Genomic DNA, 25,401 nt, shown 5'->3' on the forward strand with positions numbered 1-25,401 from the left:
TAGGGCCCCTAGGCCTGACCAGCGATCAGGGCCATCTGTGGGGCAACCGGTGGGTAGGGCAATCGGGGGGCCCCACTGGCACCTGCCTTGGCTGGTGGCCTGGCGCCACTTGCCAGCTGGCCCTGCTCCCTGATCGCCACCACCAGTTGTCTCCCTCTCAGGAGGCAGATGCTCAATGCAGGAGCTGCTCCTGTGTTGAGCGTCTGTCCCCTGATGGTCAGTGCACATCATATCAACTGGTCATTCCACAGGTTGTTACACAGTTTGGTTGATTTGCATATTAGGGTTTTATTATATAGAATTATATTGAACTTTATAGTATTAAAAATAGGTAATATATCTGCCACAACCAAAGTAATTGTTAGCCTAATGTAAGTTTTGGTAGAACTGGCTTAAAACAAATTTTACAAAGTCTTAATAGGGCAGCAGGGTGATATTTAGAGACATTCCTTCTCCTGGAACTTCCATAGTAATTTTTCTTACTGTCTATTATTATGTAAGTCATATTACAATTGCTATGTAAGACCATTCAGGGCAATTAGTTGTTTTTGCCTAGCACATAGTAGGCACTCCATAATATTTGTTAAATGAACAATGAATTACTGATCTAATAATTCACAGACACAGAAACACTTTTCATCTTTTCTCTTTTAAGCACTTTATTGTCTCAAAAAAATTGCTTTGGAAACCCAAAGCTTTCTGCAGTTTCAGGAAAGAAACATTATAAGTAGCAGCAAGGTGAAGTTTCTTCACACTATGTCTTTCCTGAACTGGTGGAAATACCTAAAAACAAGAGGAAAGCAATTAGTTTTTTTCAGTAGTAATAGTAGTTTCTAGAAACAGCTTATCCATCTTCCATTGGGAACTGTCTCCTTTCTAATCACTTTTCTCCTCATGCTGGATTAATTTAAAACATTATTACCAGAGTTTTGTGCATGCCTTTGGTTTTAAATATTGCAACCACATCACCATAGGTAGTGAAGGAAAACAGCTGGAATGAGGAAAGCTATGCATCTATTAAAGTGTCAAAAGAGTGAAATTATAGCTCAGATCATCTTAATTTTCTATGAAAGTTAAAAAATTTAAGAGAAATCCATGCTCTTGATACTTTTGAAATGTATTTCCATTTTCATGGAACTTACTTGCTCTAATAAAGGAAAGAAACTCATAACTGCAATCCAAAATGCTTAGGAGTTATCACTGTGCAAACTGCATTTGTCCTAATGGGAAAACAACCACTTCAAGACATGTTCATGTTTGAATTTTATTAACAGTCTATTCAAATTTATGTTGGTGATCAAATCCTTTTTAGGATTAAGGAAGGCTAAAGAAAGATTAATAAAAAATTTCAGGCATTAAATAGTCTGAATTAACTTAGAAAATATCAGTTAATCAGAAAGCCCACAGGAACTAAAGATAGGTCATTCCATGACCCCAAGAAGACAGATAGCTATAGTCAACATAATGTTAGAAAGGGGAATCTTACTATTAATAATAATATGCAACATAATTTGGGAAAATGTGTTGTTATTAATATGATATAAATCAATATTTGTATTCCTAAGGAAGACATTCTTGAGAAAGAATAGACCTGTGAAAATAAATATTTCTGCTACAAAAATAATAGGAATCCGATAGGCTTCAAGACATGAATACAACCCATCCAGCTCTCACCAGGTGAGGGCTGGGTGAGTTTATAGAAACCTAAACTTGCCTTTGTTTTTTTTTAATTTCACCTTATGCCCTCTACCATATTTTATTTCTCTTAATTTTGAAATATCTAGGTAGCATGCTGGCAAAGTCAAGGAGAAGGCTGCTAATTGTGAAGATAGCCAAAGAGAGAATTTTAAATGCATCTGCATTTTTATCTGTAGAAACATTTATGACGCATTTACTTAAAGAATAGATTTAAATAAAAATATATAAATGCAAATAATGAGTATTCTAATATTTATTAGTTGCTTCAAGGAAAAATTTTAATCAACATTTAGATGGATAAGGCCTGGTTACCAATTTTTAAACTATATACATTTTAACACTAAGAGCCTTTTCTCTAACTCAAATTTTTAAGTAGAACCACAATATATAAACCCCTCAAAAGTAGTATGGTTCTTCTTTAAGGAGATGAGGAACAATCAACTCTCTCACCTAAGGTAGTTCTAACACACCTTCAGGAACCACAAAGCTCCCAGACAATTAAGAAATCACCAGATAAGTTGCTCAACCTTGAAACCACGGTGTAGATCTTGCTCAGTCCATCAGAGCTGAATGACTTCAGAAGAATGATTTTGCCCCTTTGGGCCCCAATTCTCTCACTTATAGAATGAACCTTCTAGTGCTAATATTTTATTCTGATTTCTAAATATAATCATTCACATTAAGGTCTTGCAAAGAAATAATTTGGGAGTAAAATATGAAGAAAGGCACCCATGATTAACATTAGCACGCATATTGTTTGAAATGTGGTATACTTATTAGCACTTTAAATATACAATAATAAAAACATCTGACCCTCGGGGTCACATTTCTTGATCTATAATCACTGTATGCCATCTCCAATTTAAACCATAGCATATCACTATACATCTAAGGGTATATTTGTTACCTCGTATGTCTGCAGTCCTCTATATTTTAAAGCCTTTAAGATTACATATGTAATATTTTTTATCTCACATTAGCAAGCTGGCAGCTGTATCATTTTCTTATTTTATTTTATTAATTTAATTTAATTTTATTATTTATTTTATTTTATTTATTTTATTTTTTTATTATTTTATTTTATGTTAATCCTCAACTAAGGATACTTTTTCCCCCATTAATTTTTAGAGAAAGTGCAAGGGAGGGGGAGAGACACACAAAGAGAAACATAGATATGGGAGAGGCACATCCACTGGTTGCCTTGGATTGAATCTGCAACCAAGGTATGTAACCTTGACTGGAATCAAACCCAGGATGCTTCAGTCTGCAGTCTCTATCCACTGAGCCAAACTGGCCAGGGCAGGTGTATCATTTTCACACAGAAAAGTTGCCATTATTATTCTATATGAATAATATATTATTTGGTCAGTGGTATTTGCTTGGTTATGTTACAATCTTTGCAAAAAAGTGGTATTTGCTTGGTTATGTTACAATACAGTTAAATACAGATTTTTATTCTAAAAAGTGTACACTCACTTGACAACATGCTTCACAATTTGATTTTTGTTTCCCTGCATGGCTATTCTATATTATGCATCAGCAACAGATAAATACAATCATAAGGAATTGGTGGATTAGATAAGGAGAAAGGAAGGTGTCCAGGGATGTTTACATCCTAATGTTATTCAAGAGCAATGAGAAGGATGGGAGAGATGGCCAAAAGGGGAGAAGCCCAGAAGCCCAGATCTCGGAGGCAGACAAGAGCTGAGCTATGAGTTCCAGGTACAGACATGCAGGGCATTGTTGAAGGAGAATGAAGGAAGAGATGTCTGAAGTCAAGAGGTGAGTACTATAGGCTGAATATTTGTCTCCCCACAATGCATATGCTGAAACCCTAATGCCTTCGGGGAAGTGATTAGGTCATGAAGGTGGAGCCTTATGTACTATGTATTGAATGAGATTCGTGCCCTTATAAAAGAGACCTTGGAGAGATCCCTTCCCTTCTCCCATGTGAGGATACAGTGAAGGTACCAGGTATGACCCAAGAAGAAGGCTCTCACCAGGCTGCAACCATGCTGGCATCTGATCTTGGATTTCCCACCCTCCAGAACTGTGAGAAATAGATTTCTGTTATTTATCAGCCATGGGAGTCTGTGATCTTTTGTTATAGCAGCTTCAAGGGGCTAAGAAAGTGAGTCTGGGGTCTTTATGAATCATCAAGAAGGATCTAAATGGGCCCTGGCTGGACAGCTCGGTTGGTTAAAGCATCATTCTGAAACACCAAGGTTTCTGGTTTGATCCCCATTCAAAACAAGAATGCATAAATGAGTGGAACAACAATTCGATATTTCTCTCTCTCAATTCAATAAATAACTTAAAAAATAATAATAAAGACCCAAATGGCTGAGGTAGCACTTCAAAGAATCTATACAAGAATACTGCTTCTGATAATTATTACATCATCACCTAAAGTGTTCAACCACAGACTGGATAGCCACCAACAGGATGGAATTTCCTCATCAGGTAAAAGGTTGATGGAACAATTTCCATAGTTCTTTCTTTCTTTTTTTTAAAATATATTTTATTGATTTTTTTACAGAGAGGAAGGGAGAGGGATAGAGAGTTAGAAACATCGATGAGAGAGAAACATCTATCAGCTGCCTCTTGCACACCCCCTACTGGGGATGTGCCCGCAACCAAGGTACATGCCCTTGACCCGAATTGAACCCAGGACCCTTCAGTCCGCAGACCGACGCTCTATCCACTGAGCCAAACCAGTTTTGGCTCCATAGTTCTTTCTTATTCCAAAAGTTCTGTTATTTCCACCAGGAATAAAACATTAAGTTAATTTGCCCTGGCCAGTGTGGCTCAGTGGATAGAGCGTCGGCCTGTGGACTGAAGGGTCCCGGGTTCAATTCCTGTCAAGGGCATGTACCTTGGTTGCGGGCACATCCCCAGTAGGGGGTGTGCAGGAGGCAGCTGATGGATGTTTCTTTCTCATCGATGTTTCTAACTCTTTATCCCTCATCCTTCCTCTCTGTAAAAAAATCAATAAAATATATTAAACAAACAAATTTCTAATGAGCTCTAGGGAAAACAGACACGACAGTCCTTAAAAAAACAAACAAAACAAACAAAAAAAAAACACATTAAGTTAATTTGATCTTGTACAGGTATAAACATTTCTAATTAGGAGTCAAAATGATCAGGTCTATGGCAGTTAACTACAAATATAAATAAAATGAGTCCTGTTTCTCCATTACACAGAAGAAAAAACTGAGGCCCAAAAGAGTACATGATTTGCTTAAGGTATGAGACAAGTTTGGCAACTCTGGGTTGTGGATTAATCTCTTTTTTTCTACAACATCATGTTGCTTTTAAACCATTTCTATTTTGTGCTAATCTGTGAACTGGAGATAATAGGTACCATTAGCTGGCTAGATCTGTATGAACATAGAGAATTACAGATCTGAGACAAAAGTACAGATAATTCTTTTTCCTAAAATGCTAAAAATGTTTTAATGAAAACATCCAGATAATTGAAACCTGACCTTTTTTTAAAGGTATTTTAAAAAATAATTACCAATTCTCCATTTTACTTTACTAAATGCTCAATAAATGGAGATATTGGTCTCATTTTTATGAGATTTTTCAAAATAAATTATTTCACTTAAGAAGTGTACAAAAGAAAAGAGAGACAAGTGATCATACTGAACATAGCAAATAATGGAATAACCTTCTCATGAAGAAAGATCTATTTTGTAGTATTTTTGTTGAAGTTGAGTGGGGTCAGGAAGTAAGAGAAAGACAGACTTTGAAGTACAGATGTTGTGGTCAGAGAGTAGAAAATTGAGTTTGAGGGGGATTTCACATTCACTTCTGCCTGACTTTTATTCCTATCACTAATATCCAAAAATACAATCTTCAACTCATCCAGACTGGAGTCTCTGGTTGCATTCCAGCTTTAGATGAATAATCGTGAGCAAGAAATTTAACTTTTTCTCCTATTTCTTCATCTAGAAACTATATGTGATAAAAATGCCTACCTCATTGTGTGAAAATCAAATGAAATGATGAATGTAAGGTGCCTACATTATACTATATCTGGTATATAGTAGATGCTCAATGTACTATACACATTAACTATCACTTTTACAATATTATTATCATTAGCTTATATATAGTGAAAAGAAGCTGTAAATAAATCATGAGGGTAGCACTTAGTGTCTCATTCATCATGTATCCTTAAGACTTAGCACAGATTCTGACACACAGGAAGGACTCAATGAATGGATGTGGAATCCAACTTATCTGCTGCCTTCCATTAGTGTAGGGGTCACCTACACTAATATCTTTGGGGGGAAATTATATTCTGTTAATTATACAAGCTACCAGCTGAAACCCCCTACTACTAACCTGAAGCCCATTTGGATTTCTACAAATCTGCTTCACATTCTGATTCATTTCACACTGAAGCCTTCTTCTCTGCCTGACTTTATGGAACAAGTATTTATTGAAACCTGCTTTGTATCTGGCATTATTCTAGAAACTGGGGATATTAATGGTGGCCAAACAGACAAGGTCTTTGCTTTCATGGAACTCACAGCCAGAGAGGAAGTATACATTAATGAGAAAAATCTTACAAATAAATATGAAATTATAACTATGATATGTGCTGCTAAGGAAAGGCTATCAAGAGAAGAAAAAGTTTCTTTGAATAAATGACAATGGAGCTGAGAATAAAAAAAATTAATTTGATAAAAAGGAATGGAAGAGCTCCCTAGGCAAAGGGAATAGCACATGCAAAGTCTCTGTAAAAAGGAGCACATCTACACTAATAAAAGAGAAATATGCAAATTGACCGTACCTCCACAACACCCACAAACCAATCAGGAGTATGCAAATTAACCCAACAAAAATGGCAGGTTAATTTGCATACACAGGCACGGAGCAAAGACTGAAGGCCCCGGCCCGAGCAAAGACTGAAGACTGAAGACTGAAGACTGAAGAGGCTTGGCTTTTCCACTGCAGCTGGAGTGGAGAAGCCAAGCCTCGCTGCGGCCAGAGCAAAGGCATGGGTCCCGGGTGCCAGAGAAAAACTGGTGCTGGCAGCCAGGGGAAGGAAGGCCTATTGCACGAATCTTCGTGCAACAGGCCTCTAGTCAAGAATAAGAACCTGTGTGGCTGGAGCAGAGAGATACAGACAGGGTTTTGTACTGGATAATACTAGAAAGAAAGGTCATGGTCAGAGTATGCAGGACCCAGAATTTCTACACAAGCTACCACTGGTCACCACATAGAACTGTAGGATACCATTTTTCTTGATAAAATGCTGGTCTAAGCCAAAGAGAATGAAAAAAGGGTCTTACTTTACTGTTACCCCTGATTCCCCATACAACACTAGCCAAAGACTGCTGTGAAGAGTAGAATTTTTATAGAAGGTTTAGGAGTAAGGGAGGAGGAAATATGCCATAGTTCATAATAGGGGCAACTGAAAATGAGGAACAGACATTACTGGTCTTAAAACGTTTCAAAGCCATCTTTCACTCCAACCTCAGCTGTTAAGATGCTAAGCCAAGGCCATCTACTATGGGTTCCTACCTCTAGTAAAGCAACTGTAGCCATCATTCCTGCTGGTATTTCTTCTCTTTAACCTGTCCAAGGTCAGGTTAAGCATGGCTCCCACCACCACAGATGAGAACAGAAAGAATGTTTGTGCATGAAGGCAGGTTCATCTTTGAGTTTATTTCTTCTATCACAATGAATGAGCAAGAACTCTTAGGTCAGCCCATTGAAAAACTGATCAGGTGACTTGTACAATCAAATTCCCTTTAATAAAAAAAGTCCTACACTACTTAAAAAGTTTTCATTCACTTAACAAGCATTTATATAGCACTTAAAATGTGCCATCAGCTCTGCTGGTTCCTGACAAAAACACAAAGATGTGTCAATCATGGTCCTTGGTTGAGAAGTGCTCACAAGACAAATCATTTCAGCAACATATCTTGTGCAAGGTGCTACAACTGAGATGTAACTGTGTTTTTGTGGAGCACAGAGGAGGATAATTCTCCTTGGGGAAGTGGGCTGACCTCTCTATGCCCAATTCCCCAACTATAAAATGGGGATATCCTACCAAAGCATTTAGAAGAGTGAGCACCATAATTTTTCACGTTAGGATTATTTATGCCCAGATTAAAATCTCTCAGTGATCCTCTGCTGCCAAGTATTAACCAATGTAAAATTCCTAGGTGAAGGCCACTGGGAAGGGAAATTTGCCACAAAAGGATTACAATGCTTCAAAAAAATAACAGAGGAATAACTTTATTTTTTAAATGTTTTTTTCATTAGGGAGAGGAAGAGAGATAGAAACATCAATGATGAGAGAGAACCATTGATCGGCCACCCCCTGCACAGCCCCCACTGGAGATCGAGCCCACAACCCGGGGGCAGGTGCCCTGACAGGGAACCTGACAGTAACCTCCTGGTTCATAGGTCGACACTCAACCACGGAGCCACGCCAGCTGGGCCAGAGGAATGACTTTAGATGAAGTCTTTATTTGCCGTTGTGTTTTGGGGTAACTGGAAGGATGAAATTATTCTGAGGCTGTGTGAATGTTATTCAGCATGTATAAAAATCACTCGAGAAACTTGTTGAAACTTCTGATTCCTAAGTATATTCCTCCCTTCCCCCACTAAGACGCTGGTTTAGGGGGTCTAAGGTGACTAGTGAGTTTTACTGTCATGTCTTACTTAAAGAAAAGCCGGGAAAATGTTTATCTGGTTTTGTTTTTTCTTCTGTTAATTATATGAGCTACCAGCTGAAATCCCCTACTACTAACCTGAAGCCCATTTGGATTTCTACAAATCCAAAGGTTAATTGTCCTGCTTGTTCACTTGGCTCCAATACAATGCCTGGGTTCCCTGGGGTCCAGAACTCTCTAGTAAAACTCAGAATTAGTTTGCCTTTCTCTAGGAGTAGGAAGTAGTACTGACTTCCCAACTTTTAGCCACTAAGAAATAATTGCAGTGGTTTAACATATCAAAAACATGAGTATACTACAGCAACAGGAGGGGGATGGATCACAAACTGTGATCTGTCATTTTTGTATAAACAGGGTAAGCACTACATAGGAGAAATGAAATAAGAGGCTAAGAACATTCTGTTCTTCACCTTACTCTCTCAAAGAAACTTCTTGCGATAAATCCAGGGCCAGGGACATTCTAACATAAAGCATCAGAACTCACTCTCAGAGGGCACTCTAGAGCCTAGACAAAGCTGACCTGGGAATCCTGTTGATGAAAGGTTTCTTCCTAACCGGCTACCTGCCAGACCTGTCCTCTGTATCTGCCAATGCTGGGTCCTTGTACACTGTACACTCCCTGGACTCTGTCCCTCCCCCACCAGCACCCCTGGCAGGAGGGAACCTAGAATCTGCTTTCCCCTAGGTCAGTGGTCGGCAAACTCACTAGTCAACAGAGCCAAATATCAACAGTTCAACGACTGAAATTTCTTTTGAGAGCCAAATTTTTAAAACTTAAACTTCTTCTAACGCCACTTCTTCAAAATAGACTCGCCCAGGCCGTGGTATTTTGTGGAAGAGCCACACTCAAGGGGCCAAAGAGTCGCATGTGGCTCGCAAGCCGCAGTTTGCCGACCACGGCCCTAGGTTGTCAATGACAACTGGAAACTCTAGGCTGGGAAGGCAGCGTCCTGGGCAGCTTGTTTTTGCTCTCTCCCAATCTGTTCAACTCAGTTTCCTGTCGGCAGGAGTGTTCTTTCTGTGCCAGCTTCAAACCACGGAGTGCCCTGGGCATGGGCCTGGTCCCTGGAGCCGTGCCCAGTGCTTGGCCCTGTGCTTGGCCTTCTGCCCAGGAGTTGTCAAGTGTCTGCATCGGGTATCTGTCCCTTCAGCCGCCTGCCCTCCAATCTTCTCCTTGGAACAGTGGGATGAGAAACATCCATCCTTGTCATTTTCCCCAGCCTACCCCAAAGCTTCTTCATGCCCTTGTTAAAGGAATGGGCCTTGTGTGCTTGCAAACACTGGCTGAATGAGAAGGGGGGTGCTGGGATTTGTAATGGCATTTAAAGATTCCTTCAGAGCCCTCAAGTGATCATAAAACATTTAAAGGGCCTTTGGGTCTGGGGCTGTAGATTCCTCAGGAACCAGAACCTGAATGCCTTCTCAGCTTACAGGACTCTTCTAGAACTTCTCCATCCTTAACATCCTTTGGCTAAATATAGCCTTTCTGGAAAAAAAAGAGGGGGGGGGGGCGATGTGTGAAACCTAGCTAATTATAGCCTCAAAAGCTTGTGTATGAGGCTGAACCTGTCAAACTATACCCCTAGGATATTATACAGCTGGCCATTCACAGCTGCCTTCTGGGTGCTCCAGACAGGCCCTGGGGGAGGGGGTGCCCACCACAGGAGGATGGCCTAAAGGAAGAGGAAGAGTCAGATACGTGGAGGGAGACTGAACCACCCACCCACTGTCTTGGAGAAAAGACTGACAGCACTGAAGTCAACCCTGGAAGCTCCTGCTACACTACAATTCCCACATCGGGTTCCTGAGCACAGAGATTTATGCCATATTTAAATCTCCAAAGTCGAATGGGCTCAGAAAATTGTAGAAAAGTAAACATACTATTTAACCACTAGGTGGGTGGCCATCACATATGTTACATATCTAAAAATTTAACTCAGAACAGCTTGAATCTTTCCATATCTAATTCTTCATAGTAGCTCTCCGAGCTGGGTTAGTAGTATTATTTATTAACAAAACCGAGGCTGCTCTTTCCCCTTAAAGAAAGGTAGTTAGGCCCTTGATATAAATCTTTGTATAGAAATATAATGCTTTGTTTCTAAGATCATAAGCAAGTTTAGTTTGCAGGAAAGGCAGTTAGAAAAATCCCATTTGTACCTTCATATACAGCAAATTTGGAAAGCAAAGCACTAGTGGACCAAAAAACATACTGAAGGCTAAATGTAACTGCCATGATGACTATAGCCACAATAAAAAATATCCTAAACTTTAGACCCACAGTTTAGTCGACAGCTTCTTTTTCATGTCTACTCATTATATAATAAGGCATGGTCATTTAGAGCATTATTTATCAAATTCCCACAATCCACAATGAGCTGGAGCTACTTTCCACATTCCGCTTTTAAAAGTCACTGAAAATTCTTTGGGTCACAGGAATAAAATTAAACATCCTGCCAAGGATAACAGTAAATGAAATTGCAATCCGTCGTCCTGGGTGTAAAGATTAGCTTCACTCCAAAGCATTTCCAAGTCAAATAACTTCAAATGATAAACTTTTCTTTAATATTCTTATGAACAAAGAAATTCCATAACAACTTCAGAAAAAATAACAAACTACACTTTTATGCAGTATGAAAAGGTTAAAAATATTTTTTCTATAAAAGTACAATTATTATCAAGGGTTTACTAACCCATTTAGGATTTTAGATTATTTATTGTCTAATCTTAGCATTCTGCAGTTTTTGGCTAAACACATAAACTCATTATAATATCAACAGAGAAATTTTTTTTTTTTTACAGCAGCAGCAGCACTCTCAAACATGTAAAAACATGTTACAGGTTATAAAATAGCAATAGATTCCAAGTGCAGTCAAAGTAATCTCAGATTAAAATTGGCATCAAGTTCTAATAAACACATTCACTTACCAAATAGCACTAGAGATTGACTGATTATTAAAAATAAAGTGAGAAAACAAGCAGGATACCAGACTATAGTGTAGTATAGTGTGTGTGTGTACGCAAACACACACACAAATATATTTATACTAGAGGACTGGTGCACAAAATTCATGCACTTGGCCGGGGGGGGGGGGTCCCTTAGCCCAGCCTGTGCCCTCTCACAGTCCAGGGCCCCTCGGGGGATGTCTGACTACCAGCTTAGGCCCGAGTCAGCATTCAGACATCCCTCTCCCAGTCCGAGACCCCTCGCTCTTTACCGCCCGCCTGCTTGCTCCTTACCACTCAGCTTGCTGCTCCTTAGTGCTGCCATGGAGGTGGGAGAGGCTCCCGCCACCGCGACTACACTCACCAGTGGTGAGCCCGGCTTCTGGCTGAGCGGTGCTCCCCCTGTGGGAGCACACTGACCACCAGGCAGCTCCTGCATTGAGCTACTGCCCCCTGGTGGTCAGTGCGCACCGGTAGTTCTGGACATTCTGCCATAACAGTCGCTTAGGCTTTTATTATACAGATACTTATATATATTTGTAATAGACAGAAAATCCCAACCAGTCAGTCCTATGGGAAGCAAGAACATCTCTGTTTCTTTCTCTCTCAGAACTGCTTTCATTTTGACACAAATTTGCTGGCTTACTTGAAATGATTTTACCTTTCTTATTACAAATTCATTTGAAGTCAAATTATAGAATCTTCAAATTTAGAGCATCAAAAATTATTTATATTAAGGAAGTGGATTCTGGCATTATTTAATTTTATACACTAATTCTTTTCTTTTGTCATTCATTTGGTGTTAAATTTTACAAATTTAGTCTAATGCCAACCAGTGATCTGCCTGGGAAACTTGCCTTAGCAGGCAGATGTCCAGATCAAAAAACAACCCATCTTCATAGAAGAAATATGCACAAACATTTACACATCATACAAAATAAGGTTGAAATGGGTGGGGCCACTTGATTGACGTCCATTTGTCACTTTCATTGGAAAATTTCATGGGCAGCTTCCAAAACGCTTAGACAAATTTAGATGAATGGAAGCGCTGACTAATGATGCCATTATCTATATGCCAAATATAAATGAAGGGCTGAAAATCCTGAGTCATTCATGTGAGCTACTACAATGACAAGGAATGGGAACTTAGAAAAACGATAAAATGTCTTGAGATGGCAAATAAATAATAAAGAAATAGCATTCAGATATGTAAAAAGAAAATATGCTTAGTTTCTTGAAAAAGATCTAATTCTGGTAAACAGTGTCTTATCTAGTCTTATGAATTTCAAAAATTACATTATGTAGAATCTTTTTAGCAATAAGATTATTTTAAACATTAGTAACTAAGGATTTGTTATTTTAGGAGAATGAAGTCAATACATTTGTTTTCCTGAGGCAAGCAGGGGCAGTATTGTGCTATTCATGAATTTCATTAATATTTATTAAATTTTAAAGCAGTTTGGTTTAAAAATTAGCTTTGGCCATTATCTGTACAGATATTTTACCTTTAAACAAAAATAATTACAAATATTTCATTATTTAAAAATGTAATTAGCATGAAATTCAAAAACTATTTTTATTAGAGAACATTATTTATAGGAGGGTCTATATTTTTTCAGAAGAGTTTGTTTTAATTGAATTCCTGGGGTTAAAATTCTAAAAATCATACTTTCTAAAATAACCTAAATGTAACTAAAAGTAAACCAAAAATACTTTTTTTAAAAAAGATTTCTAATTAATTTCCACTTTAAAGAATACCATAGTTGACCCAATTAGCTCTGCAAATGAATTGGGTTGTTTGACATTCTTTAAGATTTCACAGTAGACTATTTTCACCCATCCAGCACCTTAGATCCCCAAAGATCCCAGTGCACATTTAGTGATATTTACCTTATGAAGTAACTAAATCCAGATGAGCATAGAACTCACATCACTGTAAAAAGAAACTGTTTCCTCATGTTTACGGCTCCCATTTGGAGACTAGAAACTGAAAACTCTGAAAATTGTCCTTGGGCAACTAGGAAATTGTGGACAGAAATGCAAAATAGTTTTATTTGTAAATAAGCCCAGCCATAAAAGCCATATAATACCATGTTCTGCAGAAGTCCTCCAGCTTTTGTAAATCAGGCCTTTTACCCTAGGACAGATTAACAACCAGGGCAAATAATTCATGCACATGGAGTGGGAAATGGAATCCTCCCCATATCCTTCTTGATTCATGTCCACGCTGAGATACAAGAATATCGAGTAGTACTTTGTGGATCATAGGAAGATAAATAAGTTAAAATTAAAAGAAGTCTGGGTAATTCAGGGAAATTTTTGAGGCATGGCCAAGGAGAAAACTCACTATCATGAATAATAGCTAAACTATCAAGAAAACACATTTCCGTGTGTGTGTGTGTGTGTGTGTGTGTGTGTTCATGTGCGTGTGCGTGTGCGTGTGCCCATGTGTGTTTAAGGACTGCCTGCTCTATAACTGTTTGAATCTGTTTGATTTGTTGTGTTTGTCAAAAGTACCTTCTCGTCCCTGAGAAACACCACACTTGCATTTTCTTTAGATTTTGTTTTCGGCTTTTTGGTTTTGTGTTTAAGGTAAGCTGGCCCCTCGGGACTAGTGCAATTTTTCTATTTAGGGCAGTTTGAAAATTAGGGGAAAGCATCTTGCTTCTTGCAATAAAAAATACATGACTGCAGACAAAGTTTTTCTAAAAACATGGTTACTAACAGCTGATCAGCAAGAAGAGTAAATCCAGTTCTTGCCTCCCCATCCCCACCATATCACAGTGGGATAACGGGCAGCATTCTCTTCGAAGGTATTTGTTTACTCTGACTTAATGGTTACAGAGTAGAGAATTTTGCTGTGCCCACAGGGGGACAGACTTCCAACTCAAGGAGGCAGGCTTTGGGTGAACCCTCTGGGCCACCCATCCCTGACTCGGCACACAGCCACCCCCTCTGACCTCCTGGGTCTGAACGCAGTACGTGGCCTTCCGCACTAGATGCAAAGTTAATGCCCGCGTTCAGCTCCTCCAGGAAACCGTGTGGCCCCCAAGGGGCACTGCATCAAGAATGCCTGCGGCCACCACGCTGCAAGTCAGGCCTTGTCCTCTGGAGCAGTCTGAGCAGACGGACCGTGTCTGGAGGAACCCTGGGATGGGATGTGTCCCTCGGAGTGCCCCCCCCCCCCGCCCCGTCCTGGGAGGGTGGGAGGGCTCCCGAAGCATCCCAGCTGGGGAGCAGCTGGAAACCCGAACACCCAAACTAGAACTAAACCTGGAGACCTGGCTTCAGGAACGCAGTCGGTTATGTTTAGACCGAATGGTGCAATCAAGGTGCCAGAACAGGCCTATTCGATACAGAAAGGGGGGTACACCCCTGCCCTCAGACCGCACGGAGGACTTCTTTCGGGTTGCAGGTGAAGCCTCCAAATACGTTTTATGACTCGAATGCCCTTTATTCCGAAAGATCCGAGGTGTCTACAGCAATGTCCTCCAGGACTGTGGGAAGCCCCCCACCCCCACCCCCACCCCACGCCGCCCCCCTCCGGTTTGCCTCGCCACACCTCCCAGGTAACCTTCGTGGCGGGGTCGGGGCACCAAAAGCAACCACCTTCGCCCCAGCCTGGGTGCACCCTCCCACCAGTCCGCAGCCAACAGGCTGCAGGAGCCATCCCCCGCACCCCGGCCCCGGCCCCGGCCCCAGCGCCTCCCCCGCTCCCCCGCGCCGGGCCCCACCGCCCGCCGGCCCCTCCTCGCCCGGCCCCACTCCCTACCCGGGGGCCATCCCTTATCTCCCCCAGAAACCCACTGGCGCTCTCGGCGCCCCCCAGCAAATTCCTAACAGCCCCAGCCTTCCAGGGAAAGGGGGGTGTCGGGGGAGGACCATGACATCACGGCAGGTTTCTGTGGGTTTGTTTGTTTGCTTGTTGGCTCGATTAAATACTCGTGGAGGTGAACGTACCCCACACAGGAGAAGTTGGATGTTGACAAACTTCTGGTGGCAGCGAGACTGTGTCAGCACAACTTCCGGGATAATGAGAGCTGCTAGCGGGGAGCGCGGCGGCGGCGGCGGGCGGCGGCCGCAGGGCGGAACAGCAAATGCTATTCAGCCCGAGCAGTTTCAAGCCGCCCGAGCTGGGGAATTACTGTAGTCGAGCGGCGGCTCTCACCGCCGGCGCTGGATCTGGGCGCGCGCGAGGGGGGGACGCTGCAGGCGCAGGGCGCCGAGAGGAGAGCTTTCAAGTTACTTTGCTCCAGCCCTGCACGCGGCCGAGGCTTGCCTGCTGCCTGGTAACTGCAAACATCTTGTCCCCTGCTTCTTTGGGCGGCTGCCCTGGAACCGACCAACTTTTCTCTCCCCCCGAAACTCCCTCTTTGTTTCAAATAGGACTCTCCAAAAATTTATTCTGGGGAAGACTGACAGCCGGGGTCAAGAAACAGCTGTTGAAGTTAATGTTTCTTCCTCCCACTTCGTCTGATGGTTGTGCCCTGCCAAGACAAAGTGAGAGGCACTGCCTGGTGGCTTCTTGAAACAGATACGCATGTAGGCCCCCCCCCCACCCCCCCAAAAAAAAGAGGTGGGGGGACTTCCCTGTTTAACATACAATCTGATCAGAAATGCAACAGCATGTGCCTTTCAACTTGTGCTGATTACTTGCCGAAGAAAAGAAGCTGCAGCTTTTAGGGGGAGGGGGTGGCAGGAGAAGTGGTTGGCGCTTTCCACGTTTTGGTAAAGGGACAAAAAAATTAAACCTTCCTCCCTCTGACCCACCTCTCACCCCTCTAAGACTGGCAGAATGGCCTGAGGGAGGGAGAACAGAGTTGCATTCCTTTGCAAGGTTTAATTCACATTTCAAAAATTCAAACCATTATGCGGAACATGGGCTTGCCTAGAGCTAGGTAATTTGGTTTTTATTTGGAGACTCGGGCCCTACCTGGATGGCGCTGCCAGCTCTTGGTGGCTTTCTCCAGATTAGGCCTGCCCCCGTCTCCCCTCCTCAACCCAATTCCTTGCTTGCCCAGAGGACCTACCCTGGGGAAGCTACCCTGTTCAATCTGCGGCTTTCTCCAGGGGTGGGGGGGGGGGGGGAGCCCGTCCTCAGTTCTGCTCTTAGAGAGTGCCTGTGGACTGCTGATGGGCCCCTGGGGTTGTTCTCCTGAATCTCCATCTCCTGACTGAGACCTCCCCAAATGTCCATCCTCTATAGTGGGAGTGGGCAGGTGTGAACTCCATCCCTCCCATATCAGAGCGTTCAACCCCTCTTCCAGTGGACCAGTTCTCCGCTCAGGTGGCCTCTCTCGGACACAATCATTCAGCCTTCCACACCACCAGGTTATCCTGTCACCACATCGCAATGCAGTGCCATCACAAAGTGATATTGCATCAGGCCCAAGGGTATTTTAGGAAGCTCTCAAACTGGATCCAACAAGCCTTCCGTGCAGGCATCAGGCCCACACTGCCAAAATCAGGTCTGCAGAGCTGCCGGGCAGGTGCCAACGATGCCCTCTCGGTTCTCAGCTCCATTACCCACTTGCCCTCCCACCCCACCCCCCACCCCCGAATCAGTGGCTTCCCACCGCCTCTTTGCCTGGCTCTCAGATAGCACCACCTTTGTTTTTCCTCATGTCTGCAAAGTGTTTTGGTCTACCTTTTGATGTATTTCCTGTTTTTCTGCCTATCGTGGTCCCTTGCTGAAGCCTTAATTAGTATTTGTTCTTATTAACTGTAAATCAACTGAGTTACAGTTGGAGTTGCAGAGGCTGCCGCACCCACAGCCTCTAGCTTGGGTGCCTACAGGCCTCCTTGACTTGTTTGACTTAGGTGAACTTTTCTCATTCTTCAGACTCTGGATCTCCCAGCAGGCAGGCACAATGGCAGCAGCCAAGAATCTGCACCACCCTCAGCAAGTGCCCCCTTCTCTGAGTTCTGCTAATGCAATCCAGCAGCCAATTGACTGAAATTCCTTCCGCTTTATTGTTCTCAGTCCTTAGAAAGGCCAATGCGTAGCATCTAGCAGGGCTGTGAGGCAGACCTCCACTGATTCTGGAGTTGTAATTCCCCACTGCTGGCTCCTGCAGTTTTATTACAGCCTTTTTTTTCCTCCCCCCTAAGATTGACAGACATAAACCTCCAGTGTGGAGGCCTGCAACGGCACCCTTAAAGGCTTCTTTGTGTGGAAATGTAACCTTAGGGCAAAGTCGGCCCAGCTCCAGGAAAGGCACATTATCCTGCTACAGGGAAGTACTGTGCTGGGACAAACCTCAGGATTTCTCCTTCTGACTGGCTACCTGGGGTCCTCCCAGGGACAATGCTTTCTTCCTCTGCTTTTCTTTTCTTTCATTTTTTTTTTGGGGGGGGGACTTTGGGGGTTTGGGGGTGCTATAAGGAGACCTGCAGTGACTGTTCAGGGAACTCCACGTACAATCAGAGCGATCAGATAGCCTTCTTTCAGCGAGTGGATCTCTAAATGCAAGGATAGGGATAGATCTAGTCGTCCCCTGGTGGGGTGGGAGTTAGCACCATTTGTCCCTCTTGGACCTGATGCTACCATGCCCAAAAGGAATGCTTTGGATCACTTAGAGCATCTGATCTATTTATGCAGGTGTTGGGTTAGACAAATTACTCCAAAAGGCAAGGGTGAAAAGGTGCACAATCTTAATTTATCATGCAGGATTAAAGTCAGATTTAAATCAGGTAGAATTATTAAAAGATTTAGAGCCAGTGTCTTTTTCCAAAGAGAAGAATGACTAAAGAATCCTCTTTGTTTAAGTATAGTGAGGTCAGGAATGTAGCATCTTATGTTTGGAGGTTTGTTTGTTTGTTTGTTTGTTTTCTCTACCTTTTAAATGGACACCTATATTTTCAATCAATCAAATAGAATAGTAATAGGCAATTTAATTATTAGATATATATGATTAGGCATTAACTGTTCCATATGGACAAGTGCTGAGAGAGAGAGAGAGAGAGAGAGAGAGAGAGAGAGAGAGAGATATGAAGGTATGTATTTGTCATTACAGAGGGCTCCCTATGGGAATAGGGACTGTGCCTAAATTAAAGGACAAGTGAGATATAGCCAGTTAGAGAAGATGAAGTTGGAATCAGGGAGAGGTAAGAAAGACACCAACAGTTCATATGGAATCTAGTTGAGATGTGGTCATTCAATTCTGTAGCCCCAGGAGCTGGAGTTATTAGTATAGAGAGGTTAATGTAATGTGTTTACTTAATGTTTTTGGAAAATGTATTCTTGCAGAGTCATGAACATGGACAATCAAGGCAATGGAAACAAGGAGATGTCTTTAGATCAAATTTGAGATTACAAAATGTGGACATAAATAAAAAAATACACATGCAATTATTTCCTCCTTTCCCTTTTCCTCCTAAATCTAGAGGGAGGGGGGGAGTTTAGGATTAAAAGGCTCCCTGTTGTTTCTCCTCTAGCTTCTCCAGTTATCCCATCCACACTCCATTTCTGGTTTTGGGCAGAACTGTAATTGTCCTTTGTAGGGAATTACATGAACTCCTGTGCTGGTTTTCTAGTGTGGGAAAATGACTGGGGAGGCTAAGACCACCAAACTAGTTTCATTATGACCCAAGGTACACTTAAACCCAGCCCTTCAGTGGTAGGCGACTGGCCCAGCACACTCTTCTTCTACAGTGCTCATTAAAATGTTATTTACATTTTGCAGTATGGTCCCAAGTCATAAATTGGGTTTTTATCTTGGCAAAAACACACACACACACACAACACAAAAAAAAAACTCTTGTGCTATCTGGGCCTGCAAAGTTTTAACTTGACTATGGACCTGCTGGTGATTTGCAAAATAAGGTCATCCCATTGGAAAAAGATCTTCCCATTTCAGTTCTGAGGAGTTGGCAGGAAAGTCAAGAACAAATGAAAAACCCATGGTCACATAATTAAATTTATTAGTCAAATAGATTTTACCCTTTATTTTCTTCTTAAAATTGAATTTAATGTTTGCCAATAGTATAAAATCAACAACTCTGACAAAAGCACACTGTATACTTTGGTCCAGAGTATACGGCAAAGGTAATAAGTCTTCATAACTATGCTCTATCTCCTTGCCTTGAAACTCTCATTTATGTGACCAGAATTATTCCCAATCAAAAACAATATCATTAATCTCAGTCACTTTTAGGTGAACCAAACTGTCTGGTTTCTTACCTCAACAGGCCAAATTAAATTAACATTTTAATGATGTGTTTCTGGCATTGTTCATGCTTCATAAAGAGTAACTCACTTTATTTGACTCAAGGCAACAAAGCTAAACAAGTGATTTAAAAAAAAAAAATGGACCTTTTCCAGATCTGGAAATTAAGTTTCCTTGCATTCTTCTGAGACAGCTAAAATTCTTCAGAATCTACGAGCCCAGCTATATGATGCTACTACCTTTCCAAGACAACCAATAAAAATTACAGCTAGAACCAGTTCTGAGAATAATTTTTTTTTGCATGAAGGCCTCATGAAGGCCAATTGAAAATTAGAGGCCTTCTCTCAAATGGCAATAGGCCAAACATCTAAGATCCCTGGAGATGTTTGACATCTTGCCATGTTGTCATCACATTCAAATCCTGGAGAAGGTATTCTCGTCTGAGTTTCACCGACTACCAGTAAGGGGCATGTGCAGAATAATAAGTGATTCAACTTTTAGTTCTCCAGTTAGATAGAACCTAACATGCCTACTAATATTCCCAGAAAGATGGTATGGGGAATGTGCATCAAAGCTGGTATCAGCAATTCACCTTTCCACAGCTTGATCATATGCTGGGGAACCACCTTAATTCTGTTGTTTGAAAAAAATCTGGGATTATTGGAATTACTATATGGAACAGGATTTTTTTTAAGCTTTTTTTTTTTTTAATCTTCACCCAAGGATATGTTTTATTGAGAGAGAGAGAGAGAAAGAGGAGAGAGAGAAACATCGAGCCTTGGGATCAAGCCTGCAACCTAGGTATGTGCCCTGACTGGGAATCGAACCCACACCTTTTGGTGTAACGGACAATGCTACCTGGCCAGGTCTACACAGAATTTTTAAAAAACAAAATTTAGGGGAAAGCAACCACCACTTCTCTCACCTAAGAGAGCTTTTGTTGCCAAATAGCAATTTTACACCTTAGTAGTTACACAGTACATTTTGTTTCCAGAGGTGCTTGCTGCCACCAAATATCATAGTAATTTTTTTTTCCCTAACCAACAGGTGAAATCAGACGGTGTCTTCCCATCTCTGTTCAAAGAAGTCATGTGCTCATCTGTAGAGAATTGCCAGTATGCACAGGGAATCTTCAAATTTGTACCTATATCAAGAGGCCTTCAATGTGATGCATCTAATTATAAATATAAGCATGCATTTGTCTAAATATAATCATGCAAATTAATAAATGCCATCACTTTTTAGCACTATACTAGCAGTTGACTTTCTTTTCAGACCCATTTTTCACAAAGAAACGAAGTTATTATCTCTTTGCAGGATTTACTGCAGATGTGACAATTAGAGAGAACCATAAAATCTTGCTTAAGATATGAATACCAGGTGGATGGCTGGGCCCACTCACTAACCAAGTGATTTGTTCTAAGGCAATAATGTTTGGGATTCTGATGCTTGCCGCCGCAACACTGAAAATTATTATTTTTCATCGACCTTTGAGGTTGTCCATAAGTCACTGCAATGTTCAATGCCAAGTCTTCACATTCTCAGAGATAAAGAGAACAAAAAAGGAGAGAAAGAATGTGTAGCTCATTATCCACAAGTTATTTTCCTATAGTTTGGGATATTGAAAATACTTTTTAGAAATTTTTCAAGGCAATGACTCCCAGACATATTTCATAAAAAAGGGATATTTTTGCATTTTATGTACTATCCCAAGAGTGGATGTAAGAAGCAATTTGTTTTAACTCTGCAGCAAAGGAAGTGACCTAAATAATTTGTCTTGTATTTCATAATGACCACAATAGTGAACTATATTTTTCCTGTATTTGGTTCTTCCATGCTACTATTTTGCAAGCTAATACATGTAAACTTTACCTAAAAGATCAAATGAGTTTTTCTTTTAAAAAAATGTACACTTAAAAATAATTTTTTTAATACTTGGGAGTTCTTTGTGTGTGTGTGTGTTTTTTTAATATGTTGTTATTAATTTTGGAGAGAGGGGAAAGGAGAAGAATAGAGAAATAGAAACATCCATGACAGAGAAACATTGATCAGCTGTCTCCTCCACACCCCCTACTGGGGATCAAGCCTGAAACCCGGGCATGTGCCCTGATCTGGAATAGAAAGAACTGGTAAACTCTTGGTTCATGGGCCAACGCTCAACCACTGAGTCGCCCCAGCTAGGGCTGCTTTTTTAAATTTTTAACTCTTTATGAATGGGTTATAAATTCAAGCTAAACTAATGATAGTTAAGTGGTTCTTTCCTTGTAGTTCAGAGTTCTAAAAAACAAGTTGGTACAATTAAATGGTATATTATGTATGGCACATTACATTAACAATATAGGTTATGCTATATAGCAAATATAAAGCACTTTTGTCCTAGGTATTAAATATGCCATACAAAGTGAATCCATAACTGAAGTATCTCAATAGCAACTTTAAAAAATAATGATTTTTGTTGCAGCTGAATTCAGAACTCAAAGCACCTCTATTAGCCACGGTTTAGGCAGAATACAGGCAGCAGAAAAAGTATTACTCTGCTAATGTGCTTCAACTCTGCCCTAAAGGGATTACTTCCAGGAGTGGAAAGGAAGACCAAGTCTACAGAAATCTTGGCAACCTCTTCCACAGGAAGATTATAGAGGTTTCATGGATATTTGTTGTTGGCCGGGAGGTATTACCTTTCTCCAAATTCCATTCATGCAGCTGGTTTCCTCTTTCCTCCTCGGGTAAGCTTCACAGTAAATATACACATTGGTTAGTACCATGTCGAACATCTCTTCCTTCCACATGAACCAGGGTCGATGAACCTGTAACCTGCAATGAAGGAGTGAGTCGCCAGGCCGGAGTGGCTCAATGGTTGAGCATCAGAAATGAACCAGGAGATCACGGGTCATTCCCAGTCAGGGCACATGCCCAGGTTGCAGGCTCAATCTCCAGCGTGGGGCATGCAGGAGGCAGCCAATGAATGATTCTCTCTCATCATTGATGTTTCTATCTCTCTCTCTGTCTCCCTTCCTCTCTGAAATCAATAAAAATATATATTAAAAACAAAAAAAGTGGGTCATAAACATTAAGAGTGCAGGCTCTGGCCCTAATCAGTTTGGCTCAGTGGATGGAGCGTTGGTCTGCGGACTGAAGGGTCCCAGGTTTGATTCTGGTCAAGGGCATGTAACTGGGTTGCGGGCACATCCCCAGTAAGAGGTGTGCAGGAGGCAGCTGATCGATGTTTATAGCTCTCTATCCCACTCCCTTCCTCTCTGTAAAAAATCAATAAAGTGTATTTAAAAAAAAAAAAAAAAGAGTGCAGGCTCTGGATTCATGGGTGCTGGGTTCAAATCCTGGTTCTGTCCTTAGCAGCCGTGTAACCTTGAATCAGCCTCAGGTTCCTCATTCATAAAATAGGGCAGAAGATTTTTTAAAAATACAGACCCTATCATTCACCATCTCACTTCATTAGTATCCCCATCGAAAATACCCTGAAGCTCTCATAGGATCTGTAGAAGCTCTAACTGGCCTTTGGACCAATATGTGAATTTCCTTTCCGATGGAGTGTAAAGGGTTGCATTTTTTCTTATGCTTGGTGCTGACTCTCATCTAATGCCTGAGCCCCCAGAATCCTAAGTTGGGGCAAAGTCTATGAGAAATCAGTCAATCAGTTTCTCCACCTTCTCACAGTTGTAGCATCTTGCTCAGACCTTGGTCACTGGTGACCAGGTGTGGGTGCCTAATCTCATCCCCTGAGGCACCCGTTACCTTCTCAACTAGATTGTGAGCTTTGGAGGAAAGACTCTAGCAGGCCTTGTATTCCTCTGAGCACTAAGTGCAACACGGCACCTTGGAAAGAAGAGATACTCAGCAAATGTTTGTGTGTTCGCGACTTGATCATTTTGAGAAAGAATCCTGGGGTGTTTACAACAAAACAGATTTATATTGAAGAATTCTATTATACTCTTTCAAAATGGGCCTATAAAACTCTCTTTCTAGGAGTAACCTGTTTGGACAGTAATGTAGTGTCACAGCTGGGGTTCTTTCTTTCTTACTTTTCTTGTTGTTGCTGTTACCTCTGTCCTTAATTAAAATATTTTAAATTGACTTTTATCATATTTGAAAGTGTAATAAATACTCATGAGGCTGCCAAGATGGGTTTTTAAAAAAAATATGTATCTTATTGATTTTTTACAGAAAGGAAGGGAGAGGGATAGAGAGTTAGAAACATTGATGAGAGAGAAATATCAATCAGCTGCCTCCTGCACACCTCCTACTGAGGATGTGCCCTCAACCAAGGTACATGCCCTTGACCAGAATCGAACCTGGGACCTTTCAGTCCGCAGGCCAGTGCTCTATCCACTGAGCCAAACTGGTCAGGGCCAAGATGGGCTTTTCGCATTCCACACACACGTATTGAAAATGTCTGCTAATGGTCTAGATACACTCTTCCAGGTTGTTTTATTTATTTATATTTTTGGTGCATACACTAACATTTATTATTATTTCATAGAAAGATGATTATACTATTTTCATTTAACAATGCATTGTAAACATTTTTTCCATGTCAACACACACCTCATTCCTTTTTAGTGCTACATAGTATAGAAGTTTCTTATTATCCAGCTATTCATTATCATTATATGAATGCCAGTAGTTGCTAAGTTGTGTAAAAAAGCAGAAATTGGTCATAACAGAAAATGTCCACTAATGAACTGGCCACTTACTAAATTAGTCCCCACTCAAATAGCCCTCTCGACTTAATACCAACAACTACCCCCACACAACCAGTCAATTTTGCTGATTGTGGATGTTATAAACATCTGACAATACAATGTAAATAAAATGCATTTCAGTTACCATGTAAAATTGCTAATCTTGCAAAAGATGCAGTATTTTATGAAGTCATTAGAAGTGATTTTGGAGTATAGTTCCATAAGCAAATGAATATCTGGCCATGTTAGCCCAGTTAACAATTAAAGATGGGAAAAACAACAAGGATGGTAAGAGGACGAATTCTTCAAAAGGAAAATTATTTGAATATCAAAGGATTAAGAGAGGCTCTCAGGAAAATTGATGAAGCCCTCACATCTTTTTTTCAAAATGACCTTTGTATGATTCTGCTATAAAAGTCAGTGTGAAGTGAAAGGTGTCAAAATTTGCTATCAAATAATTTTGTTAGGAAATTTTCCCCCTTGCCAAATCAACACTTGATTCATTCTTTGTTTATTCTAAAAATTAGAGCATTATTGCAATTAGAGTTGTTATATGTATATCTTCAAAGATAAATTATATTTAAAGACAAGATAATCTTTACTTTTATTTTTTCAAAATGAAGTCTCAATTAATGCTTTTTTTTTATTCTTTATTTTACAATGCTAGACTCTATTAGTTTTGCAGCTTTCAACAAATATTATGGCAAACAGAAACAACAGATGCTGAGAATAAGGCTCCTAAATAGACTAATCAGATTCCCTACCTCTCTCTCCAGGAGGCATTTAGAAGCAGGACTGGCCACTTTGCAAGGAGTGAAGCCCCAGGGTGTTTGGATTAATTCAGGGGAGGGAAGAGGCCTTAAGAAAGGAGACAGGCAGTGCACTTCCTCTGGCACTAATCTGGCCCATAGATGTTTGGGCCTAATGTAATTTGAAAAAATAAAAAAGATGTAACCTTATTTGTGTCCAAGCTAGTAAAGCAAGTTATACCAGTTAAATGCAGGCACATCAGGATTTATTTTTAGCAGTTACCTACTGACTAATATTTGGGTTGCTTCCAATTTTTTGCTACTACAAGCCATGTGGCCATGAACAACAATGTACAAATATATCTTGGTGTACTTGTACATCTCTGTAAGAAAAATTCCTAGAAGTCAAATTCTTGGGGTTGGAAAAAGGTATATTAAAAAT

At 40.9% G+C, this 25,401-nt stretch overlaps 1 protein-coding gene across 1 annotated transcript in view; it reads right to left on the minus strand.

Moving 5' to 3' along the window:
• Nucleotides 1-15,455, minus strand: part of ATG10 (autophagy related 10) — a 278,991-nt gene extending 263,536 nt beyond the window's left edge. Inside the window, exon 1 of the mRNA XM_054715103.1 lies at nt 15,303-15,455. The gene's annotated coding sequence lies outside the window, so the exon portion shown is untranslated. The remainder of the gene's footprint in view (nt 1-15,302) is intronic.
• Between the last annotated feature and the right edge of the window lie 9,946 nt (nt 15,456-25,401).

This window comes from Eptesicus fuscus, chromosome 4 (assembly GCF_027574615.1).
Source record: "Eptesicus fuscus isolate TK198812 chromosome 4, DD_ASM_mEF_20220401, whole genome shotgun sequence".
NCBI classification, from domain to species: Eukaryota; Metazoa; Chordata; class Mammalia; order Chiroptera; family Vespertilionidae; genus Eptesicus; species Eptesicus fuscus.